This window comes from Dysidea avara, chromosome 10 (genome assembly GCF_963678975.1).
Source record: "Dysidea avara chromosome 10, odDysAvar1.4, whole genome shotgun sequence".
Taxonomy (NCBI): Eukaryota; Metazoa; Porifera; class Demospongiae; order Dictyoceratida; family Dysideidae; genus Dysidea; species Dysidea avara.
Window position 1 is genome coordinate 3,215,573 of NC_089281.1, and position 16,065 is coordinate 3,231,637.

A 16,065-nucleotide genomic window follows, 5' to 3' on the forward strand; every position below is an offset into this window, starting at 1 on the left:
AAAAAGCTACTATAGACAAAATTATAATTATTTGTTCAGCATTAAATAATTTATGTAGTAATTTCATTACATGACAAATACTGTAACTGTACATTAATATGATAACATTATTTATTTTGCTTCTTCCGTGTAAATTGAGGCAACTTATGACAGTTTGCACAATACCACTTGTTGGCACGTGGAGGATTCTTCAGATTAAGGCATGAGAGGTGGAACCATCAACCATTCTCACAATCATCATTGTCACATCCAACCATCTTACCGCCCTTGTCTTCCTTGCAGTAAGTGTAAGTATCATTAACAGCTGAAGCTGCTGCAGTCTGTGCTGGCATAATTAACTTGTTCTCGAGAATGCCATTTTGCCAGCAGTTCTGGAAGAATACATAATTCAAAAAAATGAGAACTTTTGTCAACTATGTCTTTGATCAGGTGTTCATCTCGAAATATTCTCTGGATTGAGATGCTTGCATTACCATCACGAAAAGTCACAATTACAAAATCAGCATAATCAGCAGAACACACAAAGAGCTGAGTCTGTACTTGATAGTAGCACATGTGTGTTTTCAAAAGGTTACCATCATCTTGAATGTAGGGAGCTGATGATGGTTCAACATCACGAACGCAATAAGGGCACTTGACTTCCAGTACCCCTATTCCAGTGCAGCATTCACACTGGATAATACCATCCGGACTAGCCCCACTGAAGGGATATGTGATGCTAATAATAAGCCCACTTTCCTTGCAAACAAAGCCAGAGTGAACATCTTTCATAATGTCTACATATGCTGAAGTCTCGTGTTCACACCCCCACTTAGTAGCCTTAGAGGAGAATTATTTATCTCTGGATAACAAATTTGTCGAATCAGGCAATGAGTCATTGTATAAATGTGCTCCCTTTTCCTGTTGCAGCTAATAGAACCTTTAGGCTTCGTAAATGTTATGTCCATTATTCGAGTATAAGGTATCATTTCCACTAAGTGCAGCTCCTTCCACACACATCCTATCTGTGTACAAGTTGTGGAAACCCATGATGCCAATTCAAGATAAAATAAAATAGCTTCAACACGGGAACAAACTTCACCAAGGCCTGCCATGCAGGTGCAGTGACCTGCCTCAACTGTGCCATCATGCTCACATGTCACCCAAGTGTTCACTGGTGGATCATTAGCACGCTGGGAGTGTCTCACCTATAGTACATATAAGTGAAGTGATTGCATGTGTAGCTAAAATTTACCTTTGCTACTGCAGCAAACTTTTTGTCAAATCGTTTTAAACCCAGGTAGTTTACGAATCCGCAAAGGAAGTACTTGTACGCATCAAGATTTTTATGAGCTTTAAACCATTGTGAAGTACAAAAGCTGTATCCCAGGACCAAGTACAGTAGTTGAAGATATCTGTGTTCGTGACTGCAGGTGGAAAAACGCCTTTCATCAATTCAGAGGGTGGAATCAAATACGGATCTTGAATTCCAGATAGCTTCTCGAGGTACCTCCTCTTATTACTGATAGACAACTCCAGAGCATAGTCACTTAATGGCAATTCATCAGCCGCCATATCCGTAATCACGATCCAGTTCCGGTTCAACAATATGGCGACCGTGGGTGTGCCCTATACGTCATCATTCGTTACCATGGAAATGAAAATGCTCCATAAAACTTGTCGCTTCGTGGCACTGATTAGTTGTAATAAAGCTTGGCGCTTCGTGGCCAGTTGTTATAAAGCTTGTTGCGCTTCTTGGTCAGCTTGTATTAGCTAGTAAACAAGCCTTGGACTTAAATAACAGCTACTAAAACAACACTTACCTGGCCACTAAGCCAGCGGCACAAGCAAACACGCTGTAAAGGACCTTACCTAGCGTGACTCTGTGCTTCTTTTGTCAGTGCTGGTAACGAGCTGCTTTCTAAATAGGTTAGATACCCACTGTCGGTTTTTAGTAGGTTGAAACCCTCGTGCTTGGTTTGGCACCTCGGCGGGCATTAATTAGTGACCAAACCGCGTCCTCGGGTTGTCAACCCTACTAAAAAACCTCCAGTGGGTATCTAACATACACATAACACTAGGAGTGGTTAAGGATGCTGTATGAACTACATACGTGTACCTTTTATTTTAATATTTTCCCAAAACTGTTTATGTGGGCAGAATGGAATTTTTGGCATGTGTATGATTGCATCATACTGAAAGTCTTCTTTTCACATTAAAAAACCCCACACGAAAACAGGAAGAGGAAACACCACTAGACTCCATGGCTCCTTTATAAATTAACTTTGGTATTTATGTAATTGCCCCTAGCTATATGGATGTTTGGATTCATGAATGGGACACTGGAATGGAATGGTGAATTAGATAATCTCATCTAGTGGTCACCCCTTTGTCAAGACCACCTCCCAAAAAGACCACCTTATAAAAACCTTTTAAATGAATATCTAAATTGCTGCTATCTTTATTGTATCCTCATAGAATGGTCTTTTGATCTGGTCTAATTGTGCACCATATGCCTAGAAGTCAGGCTGATATCTAATATGATACAGTAACCCAATGCAATAACAACTTGGCTGTACAAAAAGGTGTATGTTTATGAAAGTAAACTAACTGGAAATGAAAGGAACTGCATCAAGAAATACCAGTAACTATGTCTTGCTACATTCCTAATTAATTCATTTTAATTCTACTTGGCTAGTAATTTGACTGCCTTTTTCTAATTTGTTAGCAATGTGGCCGCCTTTTTCAATAGTCAGTGTAGAAGAGAAACAGGGTGGCCAAAGCACTAGCCATGCAGTTAGAGTTAATTAAAAAGAATTTATTAGCAAGATACAATGATAAAGGACCAACGTTAGATTTTTGTAAAACATAGTTAGTTGTATTGACATTCACTTCTCGGATGCAACAGATATCACCTTCTTTAGCTGCCAATTAGTTTTATAAACCTTTTTGTACAGATGACCTATTATGCATGGGATATTGTTTGCTGTATCAAATATCAGATACCACTCTGACTTCTCTATGCATGTAGCACACAACTAGATCAAAAAGATTCACTGTTCCATTCCATTCCAAGTACAGCTATGGTGAGAGTATCGAGTCCGTGTATACACTACATGTCCATTTCATAAACGTGTATATATACCAGTATACGACTATATTTGCTTTGAAATCACCATCAGCCACTCTGGCGATCAGTGGAGAACTGTGCCCTGAGTGCAAATGAAGAACAGAGTCCATGTCCTGTGTCCCTTGCAAGCGCACCTAAATTTATTTTAGTTAGATACGCGCTCCTCAACAATAAAATTCTGGTCCGGTCCGTTCCAGGTTTTAACGAAGGCCATAAAAATTAATGAACAGTATTAAACACCAGGACACCAAATGTCAAATCATTGATGGCTACACTTCTCAAATTTCATGTCATCAGGTGTACTAACTCAGAAAAGTTTCATACTTCTATCACAAGGTGCACATATTTTTCTGCTATTGAATAAGTAAACAACGAGGTTACGTAGCTATAAGGACCGGCACCAGTCGCCAGCAACTATCATGGTGAATTAACTGACAAAGCAAAGAAACCTACCGCTTAATGCGGTTTCTGTGTATCTGGCCCCTCGCCTGGCACTAAATAACGCGGTGCTCAAGCAGTACTCGTAGCCAGACCACTATTTTTCTTTTTAGTTTCACGTAGCCAGACCCACTCTTCGCACGGCGCTTATCGATTGATAATTATAAGCGCCTACCTGCGAGAGGGTCTGGTATAGTTTGAATACCGTATGCAAGGAAATTTTGACGTCAAAAAATTTTGACGAATTGGTTTAATTCATCAAATTTTAATTCGTCAAATGTTTATAAGCGACCTTAAAAGTACAGGTTTTGCCTACAATTTCTTCATTTTCGTCAACATTTTATTCGTCAAATCTGCTGAAGTCTGAATTTGTCAAATTTTTTTGACGTCAAAATTTCCTTGCGTACGGTAGCGAAGTTGTTCTGACACCCTGAGCTTTTTCAGGGTGATAATGAAACACCTGGTTAACTTTCATCACGCCATGTCATATTGCGGATTAGTGGCTTACTGTCAGTAGAGAAAGGAATTTGCTAACAACCCGCAATATGACGTGGCGTGATGAAAGTTAACCAGGTGTTTCATTATCATCCTGAAAAAGTTCAGGGTGTCAGAACAACTTTGCTATTCGAACTATATACTGTACCAGACCCTCTCGCAGCTAGGCGCTTATAATTATCAATCGATAAGCGCCGCGCGAAGAGTGGGTCTGGCTACGCGATACTATTATTTTTATTTTGTGGTTGGGCGGGAAAAGTAGGGTCTGGTAGAAATCCTGTTCAGACATTCACAGTGATCATGAGTGTTGATTGGCAAAGCCATAGACTTCTCTGTTAACCCTGCTAAAGAGCGATGCGTGCGCGGGGCCGTTATCAATTGCGATGCTTCGTAGCAATTTAAAAGCTTTAAAGATGCCTAGCCTTTCATTTTGTAAAGTACTGTTAGTTCTCAAGTAGATAACGATTCTATAGAATGAGATATTTCGTCTTGTAAAGCTTTCATTGTGAACGGCGCGCGCATTGCTAGGTTTAGGGCATCGATCGATAACCAACGCTCACTGAAAACCGGTGGAAGTCTGAACTGGCGTGACAGGATTTCTATTGTCACGTACCAGACCCTACTTTTCCCCGCCCAACCACAAAAGAAAAAGTATGGTCTGGCTACGCGAGATTACAGGACTAATGCTTCAGGCACATCCGCAGATCCGTGACAGGCAGGCTGCACTTTCCTCTTTTAGACACTAGCTACTGCATAGACATTCAACTCACTTTCAATTCAAGACAAGGCACTGACTCTCAGTAGGAATACCACTACGTAACCGCTGTAAATTCAACTGTTTTAGTCGAGGGGTCCGACACTTTGTGAAATCTTGTACGCTCCTGCGGTAGAAATCAGAATAACCTCCGTGTTTCTCTGTAAATTGAAAAGGTTTTCCGTAAACTATAGCTTATGTGGGCGGAAATCTATTTATTTATTTATTATTATTACTGGGCAGGCAGTGTTTACTGATTATTCCCGGGGGGGACTGATTACAAGGTGGGAACATATGTACAATTAGTTATTTACAAATGATTAGCTAGCTACAAATGTTATCTAGAAATAATTTCTTATTAGTGATTTCAATTAATGAGGTTGATAATGAGTTCCAATCAATAATAGTTCTTGGAAGGTAGCTATTTTGATATGCTGTGGATTTTGATACTCTAATAGAACAGTCAAATGTAACACTTAAGAATCTTAGAAACAGTTGAAATACATAGTGGACTGGTTGTGTTGCTCAAAAGTGTTGATTTTTTGAGATCAGGTGAAACCAGATGTATGGTTGGTAGAGCTTGATGCATGAGTTGTGCAATGATTAGGCCACTCCAAATAAATCCTCTGTTTCCCATCCTGGACCTGGACTCTGGCATATTTGCATGCGGGCGGGCGGTCCATTTCCATTATTTCATTATAAGATTGGCTAGCTTTTCAAGCCATTATTTGCCTGGCATAGCCAAAAAGTTTGTTCCTTCTTTTGTAAGTTGCAAAAATAACACAAACGTGAAGTTTATGCTGACTTGATAGCACTGCTGACACGTGAGCTGACACTGTTTCAAGATAGCTGTCTGTTACTGAGCCTATCAGTATGTAAGAATAACGGGAAAATAATGGAAGAATACGGAATAATGGAATATTTAGAGGTGGCAGTAACCAGATGCCGGCGGTGGACGGGAAACAGAGAATTTATTTGGAGTGGCCTTACATAGATACAATATCGGCAACCATGTGTGCCTCATGTACACAATTTTAAGAGCTATGTTGAACCTATTAAAATTATCAATTTTTGTGGGACACTGTATTAACCCTATTTGTATGATACCACAGCTTGTGGTTTGCAAGGCATGCACTAGCTTTAGCAATTTCAAAAATCTGGGTGGGTGGCTTCCAAGTAAAATAGATTGAAAATGAGATCCTGTGTATTTTGTATTTTATTTTCATGGTTACTGTGACAGGGCCATTTTTAAGAACAATGTATTAAACCAGTCAGGCTTTTCGAGATTAAATCTGAGGGTATTTCTGCTGGTTGTGCATACCACAAAATTTGTCATACTTGTCAGACTGAATATGAGGACAATTTGAGAGTTGCATGTGTGTGCTATAAGCTGTGTTGAAAAAATAGGCTCTTGGATATCACTATAATAATTATTATCTTAATATCTGAAACTAATAAGAGAGCATCTTTAAGGTTGTGAGTGCAAGTTTACTGAATTATTTATTACATGCATTGTTTTTTAGTTTTTGTCCAGCACTTATGTTATGCTATTTGTGCAACATGAAATTTTAATCCTCAAAAATCAAAATTTATTAAGAGCATAGTTCTATACTATATAGCTACCTGAGTGAAAAACATGTAGGTGATCACTACAAAATCTCAAAATTTGTTGATCTGCAAAAATTATGTGCCTTGAAAGTTTATATATATACTATGGTTTTCACCTATAGACAAACCAGCTGCTGATTGCCCAGTACCTAATCACTCACAACCATCAAAAAGTTTCTAAAAACTGATTTTCTTACAACTGGTTATGTATAATACTTTTTCCCTGAAATTCTACGCTTAAAAATCCAGTACATACAGTACATTGTCTAGTTATTATTAACCTTTTTTTTAAAATCAAAGATTGGAATAGCTCGCCAATATCTGTTTATGAAGTCAGAAAATGTGCATAAATTTTCTATAATTACAATAGGGGCGGAAGGGGGGCTAGGGCTCCCCCCTCCCCTCAGAATGACATCACGCCAAAATTATCCTTCTTGGAGTGGGGCTGAAAACCGTGATATCAAGACACACGGTAGTGTGTCGTGCAGCCCAAGAAGCCGGCGCGTAACACCCGTGAGTATATTGACAGGAAGAAAGAAAACGCAATATTCGCACCTCCGTAGCTCTGTGCTGCCTTGATGAAACAAGACGATTTTTGCTGTGGACACTCCCTCCACCTTCAGCACTCCACATTCCAAATTAGAGCGAAATCGCTTCAAGCGTTCCCGAGATATGCGACTTTAAAAATTGGCTTAGTTTCTTCGTTTTTTCTTCTTATTTTTCTTCCTCTTTTCGCACACTTACAAAAACTGCTATAAAACGCGAACGCTATATCCGATCGCCTTGAAATTTGGCTCACAGACGGGGGGGTATAAAGGCGCATCTCTGTACCAACTTTGGCTGGAACACGATAAACAGGAAAAGAGTTATGAGCGATTATTCACGAAAAATAACACCAATATGTTGTCACGCCTACAGGGTAAACCGCGTATGGGAAGAAGCTGAAAATCGGTGGGTGAATAGGTTAACTATTGAACCTCAAACCTTTTGTGGTTTGAAAGAAATCGAGCTAAAAACCAGGAAGATACAACGAAAAAACCAACAGTGTGTAACAATTACGCAATCGAGATTAGCTGATAAAAAAACGACTACTTGGCACGCCTACCAGATAAACCGCTAGGGGGAATGCTTTGAAAATCGCTGTATAGAAGGAGTAATCATCTTAGAAAGGCTCTTCAATGGTGTAGAAGAATCAGACTTAAAGCCACGGAGTTATAACACGAAATCCAACTTGGAGCAGCAAGTGCGAGATCGAGATACTCAGTCATCCTAATAGAGCAGTCACCCTGAAGAGAATTTAAGAGATCAGCTAGAAACAAGTAACCTGTATAGAGATAAGCTAGAAACAATTCACCCTGTAGAAAGATCAGCTAGAAGAAATTACCTTGTAGAAAGTTCAGTTACAAAGAAACCATCATGTAGAGAATTCAGCTACAAACTAGTGACCTTGTAGAGACATCAGCTAAAAGAAATTACCTTGTAGAGAGTTCAGCTACAAAGAAACTACCATGTAGAGAGTTCAGCTGCAAACAAATCACCTGTAGAGAGATCAGCTAGAAGAAGTTACCTTGTTGAGAGTTCAGCTACAAAGAAACTATATTGTAGAGAGTTCAGCTGCAAACAAATCACCTATAGAGAGTTCAGCTACAAACAAATCACCCTGTAGAAAGATCAGCTAGAAGGAGTCACTTTGTAGAGAGTTCAGTTACAAAGAAATCATTAGGTAGAGAGTTCAGCTGCAAACAAATCACCTGTAGAGAGTTAAGCTACAAACAAATCTCCCTTTAGAGAGATCAGCTAAAAGAAGTTACCTTGTGGAGAGTTCAGCTACAAACTAGTGACCTTGTAGAGACATCAGCTAAAATAAATTACCTTGTACAGAGTTCAGCTACAAAGAAACCATCATGTAGAGAGTTCAGCTACAAACAAATCTTACTGTAGAGAAATCAGCTAGAAGAAGTTACCTTGTGGAGAGTTCAGCTTCAAAGAAACCATCATGTAGAGAGTTCATCTGCAAACAAATCACCTGTAGAGAGTTCAGTTACAAACAAATCTCCCTGTAGAGAGATCAGCTAGAAGAAGTTTCCTTGTAGAGAGTTCAGCTACAAACAAATCACCCTCTAGAAAGATCAGCCAGAAGAAGTAACATTGTAGAGAGTTCAGTTACAAAGAAACCACCATATAGAGAGTTCAGCTACAAACTAGTGACCTTGTAGAGACATCAGTTACCTTGTAGAGAGTTCTGCTACAAAGAAACCATCATGTAGAGAGTTCAGCTGCAAACAAATCACCTGTAGAGAGTTCAGCTACAAACAAATCTCCTTGTAGAAAGATCAGCTAGAAGAAGTCACCTTGTAGAGATTTCAGTTACAAAGAAACCATCATGTAGAGAGTTCAGCTGCAAACAAATCACCTATAGAGAGTTCAGCTACAAACAAATCTCCCTGTAGAGAGATCAGCTATAAGAAGTTTCCTTGTAGAGAGTTCAGCTACAAACAAATCACCCTGTAGAAAGATCAGCTAGAAGAAGTTACCTTGTGGAGAGTCCAGCTGTAAAGAAACCATATTGTAGAGAGTTCAGCTGCAAACAAATCACCTTTGTAGAGAGTTCAGCTACAAACAAATCTCCCTGTAGAAAGATCAGCTAGAAGAAGTCACCTTGTAGAGAGTTCAGTTACAAAGAAACCATCATGTAGAGAGTTCAGCTTCAAACAAATCACCTGTAGAGAGTTCAACTACAAACAAATCTCCCTGTAGAGAGATCAGTTAGAAGAAGTTTCCTTGTAGAGAGTTCAGCTACAAACAAATCACCCTGTAGAAAGATCAGCTAGAAGGAGTCACCTTGTAGAGAGTTCAGTTACAAAGAAACCATCATGTAGAGAGTTCAGCTACAAACTAGTGACCTTGTAGAGACATCAGCTAAAAGAAATTACCTTGTAGAGAGTTCAGCTACAAAGAAACCATCATGTAGAGAGTTCAGCTGCAAACAAATCACCTGTAGAGAGTTCAGCTACAAACAAATCTCCCTGTAGAGAGATCAACTAGAAAAAGTTACCTTGTGGAGAGCTCAGCTTCAAAGAAACCATCATGTATAGAGTTCAGCTACAAACAAATCACCTGTAGAGAGTTCAGTTACAAACAAATCTCCCTGTAGAGAAATCCGCTAGAAGACGTTTCCTTGTAGAGAGTTCAGCTACAAACAAATCACCCTCTAGAAAGATCAGCTAGAAGGAGTCACCTTGTAGAGAGTTTAGTTACAAAGAAACCACCATATAGAGAGTTCAGCTACAAACTAGTGACCTTGTAGAGACATCAGTTACCTTGTAGAGAGTTCAGCTGCAAACAAATCACCTGTAGAGAGTTCAGCTACAAACAAATCTCCCTGTAGAAAGATCAGCTAGAAGAAGTCACCTTGTAGAAAGTTCAGTTACAAAGAAACCATCATGTAGAGAGTTCAGCTTCAAACAAATCACCTGTAGAGAGTTCAACTACAAACAAATCTCCCTGTAGAGAGACCAGTTAGAAGAAGTTTCCTTGTAGAGAGTTCAGCTACAAACAAATCACCCTGTAGAAAGATCAGCTAGAAGAAGTTACCTTGTGGAGAGTCCAGCTGCAAAGAAACCATATTGTAGAGAGTTCAGCTGCAAACAAATCACCTTGTAGAGAGTTCAGCTACAAACAAATCTCCCTGTAGAAAGATCAGCTAGAAGAAGTCACCTTGTAGAGAGTTCAGTTACAAAGAAACCATCATGTAGAGAGTTCAGCTTCAAACAAATCACCTGTAGAGAGTTCAACTACAAACAAATCTCCCTGTAGAGAGATCAGTTAGAAGAAGTTTCCTTGTAGAGAGTTCAGCTACAAACAAATCACCCTGTAGAAAGATCAGCTAGAAGGAGTCACCTTGTAGAGAATTCAGTTACAAAGAAACCATCATGTAGAGAGTTCAGCTACAAACTAGTGACCTTGTAGAGACATCAGCTAAAAGAAATTACCTTGTAGAGAGTTCAGCTACAAAGAAACCATCATGTAGAGAGTTCAGCTTCAAACAAATCACCTGTAGAGAGTTCAGCTACAAACAAATCTCCCTGTAGAGAGATCAACTAGAAAAAGTTACCTTGTGGAGAGCTCAGCTTCAAAGAAACCATCATGTACAGAGTTCAGCTACAAACAAATCACCTGTAGAGAGTTCAGCTACAAACAAATCTCCTTGTAGAAAGATCAGCTAGAAGAAGTCACCTTGTAGAGAGTTCAGTTACAAAGAAACCATCATGTAGAGAGTTCAGCTTCAAACAAATCACCTGTAGAGAGTTCAACTACAAACAAATCTCCCTGTAGAGAGATCAGTTAGAAGAAGTTTCCTTGTAGAGAGTTCAGCTACAAACAAATCACCCTGTAGAAAGATCAGCTAGAAGAAGTTACCTTGTGGAGAGTCCAGCTGCAAAGAAACCATATTGTAGAGAGTTCAGCTGCAAACAAATCACCTTGTAGAGAGTTCAGCTACAAACAAATCACACTGTAGAAAGATCAGCTAGAAGGAGTCACCTTGTAGAGAATTCAGTTACAAAGAAACCATCATGTAGAGAGTTCAGCTACAAACTAGTGACCTTGTAGAGACATCAGCTAAAAGAAATTACCTTGTAGAGAGTTCAGCTACAAAGAAACCATCATGTAGAGAGTTCAGCTTCAAACAAATCACCTGTAGAGAGTTCAGTTACAAACAAATCTCCCTGTAGAGAGATCAACTAGAAAAAGTTACCTTGTGGAGAGCTCAGCTTCAAAGAAACCATCATGTATAGAGTTCAGCTACAAACAAATCACCTGTAGAGAGTTCAGCTACAAACAAATCTCCCTGTAGAGAGATCAGCTAGAAGAAGTTTCCTTGTAGAGAATTCAGCTACAAACAAATCACCCTCTAGAAAGATCAGCTAGAAGAAGTCACCTTGTAGAGAGTTTAGTTACAAAGAAACCATCATGTAGAGAGTTCAGCTGCAAACAAATCTCCCTGTAGAAAGATCAGCTAGAAGAAGTCACCTTGTAGAGAGTTCAGCTACAAAGAACCATCATGTAGAGAGTGCAGCTGCAAACAAATCACCTGTAGAGAGTTAAGCTACAAACAAATCTCCCTGTAGAGAGATCAGTTAGAAGAAGTTTCCTTGTAGAGAGTTCAGCTACAAACAAATCACCCTGTAGAAAGATCAGCTAGAAGGAGTCACCTTGTAGAGAGTTCAGCTACAAAGAACCATCATGTAGAGAGTTCAACTGCAAAAAAATCACCTGTAGAGAGTTCAGCTACAAACAAATCTCCCTGTAGAAAGATCAGCTAGAAGAAGTTACCTTGTAGAGAGTTCAGCTACAAAGAACCATCATGTAGAGAGTGCAGCTGCAAACAAATCACCTGTAGAGAGTTAAGCTACAAACAAATCTCCCTGTAGAGAGATCAGATAGAAGAAGTTACCTTGTGGAGAGTTCAGCTACAAAGAAACCATCATGTAGAGAGTTCAGCTGCAACGAAATCACCTGTAGAGAGTTCAGCTACAAACAAATCACCCTGTAGAGAGATCAGCCAGAAGAAATTACCTTGTAGAGAGTTCAGTTACAAAGAAACCACCATGTAGAGAGTTCAGCTTCAAAGAAATCACCCTGTAGAAAATTCAGCCACAAACAAATTGCCCTGTAGAATGATCAGTTAGAAGAAGTTACCTGGTAGAGAGTTCAGCTACAAAGAAACCATTCTGTAAAGAGCTCAGCTGCAAACAAATCACCTGCACAGAATTCAGCTACAAACAAATCACCCTGTAGAGAGATCAGCTAGAAGAAATTACCTTGTAGATAGTTCAGCTACAAACAAATCACCCTGTAGAGAGATCAGCTAGAAGAAGTTACCTTGTATATTGTTCAGCTACTAACAATTCATCCTGTAGAGAGGGCAGCAAGAAGAAGTCACCTTGTAGAGTGATCAGTTACAAAGAAACCACCATGGAGAGTTCTGTAATAAATATATGTATTATATATATAATTTGTACATTTACTGATAAAATCAGAAATATTTAAAGTACATCTGCTTCATCTTTTCTTCTTCCTGTGGTAGAGAAAAAAAAAAGACAGGTTAAAAAGGTCCCAAAGCCGGTGTATTTGTGGTATACAAATACAAAAAGAAATGAAATCTAATCCAAAACAGCCAAGCTGTAAAAAAACAGTGCGGCCCTCAAAAAGGCTATGGTGAAAAAAGATGTGAAATCCAAGGTGGCGGCCAAGAAATGGCTGTGATGGTAGGTTAATGGTAAAAATTTTAATAACGGCAATTTAGGTGAATTTTTTGCCAAGACCAAGCGGCACAAAAATTCACCTGAATTGTTGTTATTAAAATTTTTACCATTAACCTACCATCACAGCCATTTCTTGGCCGCCACCTTGGATTTCACATCTTTTTTCACCATAGCCTTTTTGAGGGCCGCACTGTTTTTTTACAGCTTGGCTGTTTTGGATTAGATACTCTAATAGAGCAGTCACTTTAATAAAGCAGTCACAGTATTAGAGCAGTGTGTAGCGAGCTATGTAAGGATTTTTATGTAGTTTATCAGCTATAAATGCGTAGCTGGTGAGGTGGGCAGCTATTGTCAGCTGGCCGTGACCTTTTTTTCTTATGGTCTCACCTTACCAAAACAGAGACAATGTAGTGTCCCCCTAATATCAACTACTTCCTCTGCCGCTGATAATTACTTACTTTCTATATAATCATTTGCTGTGCATGTATGTGTGTGATTTCTTTGCAGTGTTAATCACCCCCTGGGTGCTTGGCAATTGCCACCTGTAATTAATTCTGAAATAAATTAAATCCATCAAAAATGCCCTCAAGGTTCTCAGAGAAACTGAATTTTCTCAAGGGATTTCCAACTAGCTACAGTATAGACTGTAAGAATGAATCATCAAACGTAGTGTGTTGTGCTAGATGGTATTTCATCTCCCAGATGCCCAGTATTGTCTGGTGTCCCTCAAGGCATAGTCCTTGGCCCTACTCTTTTCTCCATCTATATCAATGATCTACCGGAATCCATTTTACATAGTTCTATTAAACGTTTCGCTGATGACTGTATAATATATAGGGCTATCCGTACCCCTGAAGATGCTGAGAAATTACAAGAAGATTTATGTGTGTTACAAGAATGGCAGCAGAGATGGCTGATGAGACTAAATGTATCAAAGTGCTTTACCATGACTGTTTACATCCTAGAAGAAATAAAATCATTACTCCCTACAGACTACAAAATCATCTCCTCTCACCTGTTGAACATTACAAATATTTACGCATCATTATTCAAAGTGATTTGAAGTGGCACCTACATATCCAATCTATCACCTCCAAAGCAAATCAGATGCTTGGTCTGCTAAAGCGTAACTTGAGGACATCATCTATTCACCTTAGAGAGAGAGCCTACCTTAGCCTTGAATATGCAACTACAGTCTGGAACCCTCATTTAACAACTGACAAGATCGCTTTAGAAGAAGTTCAGAGGCGTGCTGCACGATATGTCAAAGGTATATACTTCTATCATGCTAGTGTAACACAGAGTGCAATAGCTGTATGCAAATAGCTTAATGTAATTCTATTCAAACTAATTCAACAGGAATTATGAGTAGGAAAAGGAGAATTGGATGAATAAATAAATACCATGAAAAAAGCGTCAGGCTGCAAGAGTATATTCAGTTGGACGTCCACCCAAGCTGCAAAGAACAAAGAAGATACCTAAGAATATTCCACCCATGGCTTCTAACAATTCAGAGGACTCTAAGCCATTTAAAGACCTCAATAACATTGAATTACCTCCATCATGGAATGCATCTCATTCTAGTGAGCATCACATTGCATGCAAGGTCCAAGAGCAGTGCTCATCTACACAACCATTAGTCATTTCACATTCCCTTACCGTTTGCTCTGACATGACATGGTCCTTTTCTATCTATGGACAAGTAGTTTCTGTTGGGGACTGTCAAGTGTCAGCTGGGTCACCTGATGTAATTAATTGTGCAACATTGCATCAGCTGGTATGGAAAATTGATTCACTAAACATTTGTCCAGGACATCCTGATGAGCAGTTTGTTAAAATGGCTGACAGCAGGGGAGGTAATTTTCATGCTGTATCTGGAGAATTGTCTGCTTATTTAGACAAGAGTGGTACATATCACTTAAATGGGTAGGTGTTCAGTGAAACAGTGAGATCAAGTAAATACCATTGTCTTGTTAATGGAATCAAGTGTTTGGAGTGTTCAAAATACAGAGACACTTTAAGGGCAACTTACCATCGCTGGTTCAAGCAACAAAATCAATCACAATCTCAACGCACCAGCACACATAGCCATGTCAATGAAAGATGGCTTACTAAGTCACAAAGAGAACAGAAAACAGCAAACCTTAAAACAAGGCTCAAACATTCTTGTCAGAAGATTGCTTACTTGAAGAAAAAGATAAAAGAATCACATAGCAAGTTGGCTGTTACTGTAGATGATGGACTTCATGGAGGGCTGTTGGAGATTATGAAAAGCCACTCAGAAGATATTAATAAGAAATACCAGCAGGATAGTTTCCATCAATTATTTTGGAACTAGCAAGTCTCTAATCTTTCAAAACACCCCACACAGCGACGTTGGCACCCCATGATTATTAGGTGGTGTCTGCATTTATGTATGCTCTCAGGGTCATCATATGATGCTATTGGCCATGTGCTGGTTCTTCCTACTGATCGCACCCTGCGAGACTACACACATTTTGTCAAGGGGGGAATGGGAGTCCAAGCATGCAGATGTTACTGAACAATTGAGATCAGAAACCAACATTGATGAGTTAGAAGACTGGCAAAAATATGTGACGTTAGTATTTGATGAGGTTAAGATAAAGGAAGGAATTGTGTACAATAAGCATGACTGCAAAATTGTAGGTTTTATTGATTTGGGACCCATTAATAACATTCTATTGAAATTTGAAAACTCTCTTTCTGATGTCTCCACCCAACCAATGTCTGTGGCAAGCCATATGTTGACATTCATGGTGCGAGGACTCTTTATCCACCTTCAATTTCCATATGCATACTACCCCACAGATGGAGTTACTGCAGATTTATTATTCCCCATAGTTTGGGAAGTAGTAAGAAACCTGGAATGTGCAGGGTTTAAGGTTATATCTGTTACTGGAGATGGAGTATCACAAAATCGAAAAATTTTCAGGATGCACAAGTTAGCTTGCAGCTGTGAATTAAATCCTGACACTGCAAAACCCATCACTATCACACACAAAGTGAGAAACCCTTATAGTATGGAAGATAGATATTTGTACTTTTTTGTGGATGTTCCTCACCTTATAAAAACTGTGAGGAATTGTTGGTCTAATTCCTTTGGACACAGCTACACAAGAGCTTTGTGGGTATGTAAAAAAGGCATTATGATTTGTATAATAATATTTGTTTACTATAAATGTACAGATTAGGGATCAACATATTAGCTGGGAACACATAAAAAGACTTTACAAACACTGTTCGAGTTCAGGCCTCACATTCCTTACCAGATTAACTTTAGAGCATCTCAACCTAAATTCATATTCTTGTATGAGAGTAAACTTGGCAGCTCAGGTAAATTTACTTACAATGTGTGCTCATATCAAGTATTTACT

General features: G+C 39.1%; 1 long non-coding RNA gene across 2 annotated transcripts in view; it reads right to left on the reverse strand.

Moving 5' to 3' along the window:
• The window catches only part of LOC136269313 (uncharacterized), a 35,097-nt gene extending 30,147 nt beyond the window's left edge, over positions 1 to 4,950 (reverse strand). Inside the window, exon 1 of one of the 2 annotated variants that reach the window (XR_010707274.1) lies at positions 4,813 to 4,950. This is a non-coding gene — a long non-coding RNA (uncharacterized lncRNA). The remainder of the gene's footprint in view (positions 1 to 4,812) is intronic. The other variant, XR_010707276.1, reaches the window with a different exon arrangement.
• Positions 4,951 to 16,065: the final 11,115 nt, after the last annotated feature.